Below are 5,629 nucleotides of genomic sequence, written 5' to 3'. Positions count from 1 at the left end.
CCTCCCAAGTGAAGTATTTCAAGTGGGAAACTTAGGCACTTTAAGATAGATTGTCAGAGTCTCCCGAACAACAACATGAACAACAAAAATAATGGGAAAAAGGAGAGGCATGACATAATCTATATGATATTTGAGTGCTCGTATGAAGATCAGGAATTTTTTGGATGGTGGGTGGATTGTGGAGCAACTCATCATATTGCCAAGAGTAAAGAAGACATTATGAACATAATTGAGTACAAATCCGAGGAACATTGGGTACACATGGGCAACACCACCTACTATGATATTATGGGTGTTGGGACTTACCGTATTGAAACTCTAAGAAACAATGTTTTGTTATCTAATGTCTTATATGTACCATCCATGAGGCGAAACCTAGTGTTTGTTTCAGCCCTGGTCAATAAGAGTTTTTAAGTTAGGATCATACCGAGAAAAGTGCAACGTCCCTAAAAAATCCAACCTTTTGAAACTTTCCTAAACCTCAAATTTTGAGAAAAATTTAAAAGTTTTTATTTATATAAAGAATTCACATGGTTTCCAAAAGTAATATACCAACAAGTTCATCTATGGCCATATTTCAACCGTTCTAAATACTAAACGACCCACTTGAGCACAAGCGTGAGTGTATATTAGCCTCTCAGTATCAGATCCAATACGAAATCATCTATAGACACAACTTAATTGGGACTATTACTCTAAAGGCTTCTCACATGTGAAAAAAAATATGGAAGACAAAACGTATCAAGATTTAAGATAATTGAGAAGTTATGTAAAGAATTCAAGTTTTAAACCATATGCAAGAACATAACAGGAATGAAATGATAGAATTTAAAAATGTTCTCATTCCAAAATATTATACTTCTTTAAATATAAGAATTCAGACAAAAAGTAAAATTTACACAAGTTTTTAACCATCTCAAACTTTTGGTTGATCCCTCCCAGAATCGTAGTAGGTAAGAGTGGAGCCTTCAGCCACGCAATAACCTGCACTTCATTTCAATCCTCCATAAGGTTATCTGTAAATATTATAGGGCATCAACCACATGCCCATAAAAAACCAAAACTAAACTTGAAGAATACAATTCAAGTTGAAATGATGCAATCAAGCGTATTCCCATCATTTTAGAAATGAGAGTCAAAGGAATCCATATCATAATAAGAACATGATATTTAATCACATAAATCATCATTCATTTCATGGTATTCATAATTATATCACTTGTATACATGAAAACTCAAATCATTCTCATTTTAATTCATGGCATTCAATTTCATAACCATTCATATACATGATAATCATATGCATAAATGAATGAAACTAACAGTTTATAGTATATTCCAAAGTGAAGTAAAAGTATAATCTATCATGCAATATCACCATTCACTTTCTTTATGCTTAAAAGAAACATGTTCATGTCCAACTTATGACTAAGGCATGCATTATATTGATTCTAAATTACACGTCCTTATCTTAGAACATTTATGCACTTTGCATTTAAATATAATAATGAAACATGTCCTATCTCGACCCTTCCTGTGTGTCACACACACACACAAGCACCTCGCGTGCATCATCTAAGCCCTTGGCTTGTATCAATAGGTCAAACCACATGACCAAATATAAACATATCTTTTTCATTCACATGTAACAAATTCATATGCAATGATCATGTAAAATCGTAAAAGTCTCTATATGTTCACAATATATGATTATGCATATGAAAGTCGTTATCTTAAAAATCTAATTAAGTATTTCTCTTGCTTATTCAAACTCATCTGGTACAAAAGAGGGTATAGACATCTAAAAATAATCATATGAGTATTCATTATTCTATGTATTTTTTATTGCCCTCCTATTACTTAATTGTTTTTTTTCTGAGTGATTCAATCCTACAATGCAATGGTTGAGAGAACGGACCCATGGTCCTAGGTCTCGGCCTATGCCAAACCAAAATCACCAACAAAAAATTAGGTTGCCTCCATAACTCTGCAAAGCTGTGGTACTACCACCGAGGACTCACTGGTAGACCTGTCCCCTAACCTCTGTGAGACGGGAATAAGATGCACCTTCAACCCTCAAAATATAACATGTCCCACGAGGCTTGTACCATCATTTCCTTTCCCAAGAGGACATGAGATCAGAATGGATCTAGCCATCTCAAAGCGCCCAGCCTTGCTAATGCCTCAAATAGACCCATGGTTCAGACTTATCTTTATTATTAAGTCATAGGGCAGAGTCAAGTATTATATTCTCACAAGATAACCCTCTCATGCCCTCATGCATAAATTCAAAAGTCTATGCCACTTGCATAACTTAAACTTATATTCTCTCATGCATGATATCAAAGTCTATGCCATTTGCATCATTCAAATTTACATGCTCTCATACATGATATCGAAATTTATGCCACTTGCATAATTCAAATTTACATGCTCTCATGCATGATATCGAAGTCTATGCCACTTGCATAATTCAAATTTACATGCTCTCATGCATGATGTCAAAATTTATGTCACTTGCATAATTCAAATTTATATGCTCTCATGCATGATATAAAAGTCTATGCCACTTGTATAATTCAAATTTACATACTCTCATGCATGATCATAATATGTCATGATTTGACTATACATGCTCACCTACATGATTCAATTCTAACATGATTTCATGGATGATTTAGTCTCAGCATGCTTAACACAAGATGCACTCACATGAGCTATTATGCATGCATATCTAATTCTACTATTTCATACGCAAAACACATCACATCGTACTTGCACACATTAACAGGATATAAAAAAATGAAATCATCATCACAAGCAAGATATATTCATTTTAGACATGTTTTTATGATACAAATTTCACATGCATGGCAAGATCAATAAAAAAACTAATGTCATGCAAGCATTTGATACAATCAATTCAAATATGACAATAGATCTAACCATTCATTTCACAATAATGTCAAACATGTACCTTCAACAAACACACTCCAATATCCAGCTAACTAGAACCATGACCACCATGGTCTCTGAACTACAATTGTCAACAGTCCTAGATATCCACAACTAAGTGAGTGTGTAAACATGTGAGTGTTGCATTTAATAAAGTAATTAACCTGTGACACGCTTGCACCACTTACTTACCACAGGTATTTACTCAACATGATCTAATTTTCCCTCTCACAAGGAGAGAGTGCTACAACTACACACACACCACAACAACTTAGCGAACTTCGCTCTTGCATATGAACGATGAAAATCAAAATGTGAATCGGTAACCCGATTACAAAAAATCAAAAAGTAGTGTGTTCACAAACATACACAAAACTAGACAGTCGTGTGGAGTAAATCTCATGGATGCACATAGTCTAAAGCATCGCTCCATGGTGGTACAAAAATCAAGGCACTTGATTTTCAAAGGGGGTTTCACATTCCTTTGAGAATATGAACCACAATGAGAAAACCAACCAAATATTGTCATTAAAATGCAAGGTATTCTTCTTGTTGTGCAACGACAACCTTGCACGATTCCCTATGTCAAGAGTCAAGTGTGCAGGCTATGCCGTGAAGACAACAAGACTCGACTAACATAAAAAAAAGAAAAATAGGAAATCAATTCTAATGCATATATATAATTCAATACGAAAGGAAAATGATCCAGAATAGTTGGGGGCTTGGATTTCTAAGCGACAAACATGCAAAAAATTTGAGAAAACCCTAATTAGGGTCATGTGGCAAGAAACAATAATAATCTATAAGATATTCTACTAAACCGGGAAGTCCCCCCATGTTGGGGGTCATTTTTTTGGCAAAAACGAAGATCCAGCCACCTATAATGGCCCAAATTCTGAGCAGATGGGGGAAATCAAACCCCAGAACAAAAACTATGATTAACAGGCACTATGCTGAACATAGGAGAGGAAAAAGAACAAAAATATCCAAATACTCATACCCAAAGTAAAACCTTCTCCCAATCGGATACAGTAGGAAGAAACAAAAAAATAGTATACGATATTTTATTTTACGGGAGGTAAATGGGGTTTTACCGGATTTCTAGAAAACGGCTTCGGTTGGACGAAATCTTATGGAACTTTAATGAAGAAAGGAGGAAAAGAGTAGCAGACGACAGTATGGTGGTTCCCGACATTGTGGTAGCAGCATCCGACGAGAAGGACAGATGGTGAAGGTGGATGGCTGCATCAGCTACAGAGGTGCAGAGATTTCTTCTGGGAACAGAAGAAGATGACCTCGTTGGGTCTTCGACAGTGGTTGAGGAGGGTCATCGGAATGGCGTGGCAACTGTGTAGGTCCTGGCAATTACACGACGATGGCGTCAGCGTCAACCGACACGTTCAGACGAAAGGATAACCGGTGAGAAAAACTAAGATAGCATAAGATGAGTGGAGGAAGAGGAGGAAAAGAAGATGGAGGGGAAGAAGACATGAAGGAGGGAGAGATGGCATCGGTCGACGATGGCTCGGTTCTTATCAGTCTTTGGTTGAGGAAAAAAAAGGGGAGAATTGGTTGCGTGAGAGAGAAAAAAATGAAATAGGGAGAGAAAAGCTTGATTAGGGCTTTACGAGGGCGTTATCAAGTCTGGATTGAACCCGGTTTGGGCTCAACTTGAGAAATGTGAGACAACAAAAAAAGAATTTTTTTTATAGAAATGTGAACAAAACCCATTAAAATTTAGACTGAGGTTTTCCTGATGAAATGGGTCATGTATAAATGCAACAATAAAAATTTTAATCTAATCAAACTTTAATGATTCTATTTTAGACAAAATTTTGGTTTTAAAGTTGATATTCTATTAAAATATTTTCAAAATAAATTTATGCCTGAAATGTCCTTTTTAAGCAATTATCCTAAAAACCATTAAAATGTGTCATGTCAAGTTCAAAAACACCTAGATGCATTTGTGACTCTTTAAAATGATTAAATTAAATATTTTAAATAATATTTTAAATAATATTTTACCCTTTTTGTCATAAAGGTAAAATTAAGCATATAAAACACACCAAATTGACCATAAAAGATACAAACATATTTTTAACTCAAAATAAAGCAATTCCTTTATTTATTTACTCTTCAAATTTTATAGGTTTTACAAAAGGTCACTATGAGAAAACATGGTCGAGTGATATTTGATGAGGTTTTTGATAAAGAACATGGTTTGTTTAAACTTCATGATTCTGATTTGAATAAAATTTCATCTATTTATGCTTATATTCATAATGTCTTTAATATAGATGTGAATGTATAACATATATCATTTATTGATGATTATTCAAGATATAGTTATATATATCTTATAACATATAAGTTTGAAGTATTAAAAAAAATTAAATAATATCGCCAAGAAATTGAAACACATCTTGGAAGATAAATTAAACTTTTAAGGTCTAATTGAGGAGGATAATGTATCTCAAATGAATTTTATGAATGTTGTAAGAGAAATGGGATTAGACCTCAAACTACAACACCTGAAACACCTCAACAAAATGATTTGACTGAAAGATATAATAAAACATTTCTTTACATAATTAGATGCATGTTGTCTTTTCATCACACTAAGGTTGGTCATAAAATGTCTAGAGCTCCTCCTTTATACTTGGATGACTATTAT

The 5,629-nt window shown here is 34.2% G+C and overlaps 1 long non-coding RNA gene across 1 annotated transcript; it reads right to left on the bottom strand.

The window, feature by feature from the left end:
- Positions 1–819: 819 nt before the first annotated feature.
- Positions 820–4,123, bottom strand: LOC149845458 (uncharacterized). The gene is made up of 2 exons (XR_016430448.1): positions 4,050–4,123; positions 820–1,016 (listed from the first exon to the last, which is right to left on the bottom strand). It is a non-coding gene; the product is annotated as an uncharacterized LOC149845458 (long non-coding RNA).
- Between the last annotated feature and the right edge of the window lie 1,506 nt (positions 4,124–5,629).

Source organism: Nuphar pumila, chromosome 2 (genome assembly GCF_984573655.1).
Source record: "Nuphar pumila chromosome 2, dmNupPumi1.hap1.1, whole genome shotgun sequence".
Taxonomy (NCBI): domain Eukaryota; kingdom Viridiplantae; phylum Streptophyta; class Magnoliopsida; order Nymphaeales; family Nymphaeaceae; genus Nuphar; species Nuphar pumila.
This window is presented reverse-complemented; position numbering and strand designations above follow the sequence as displayed.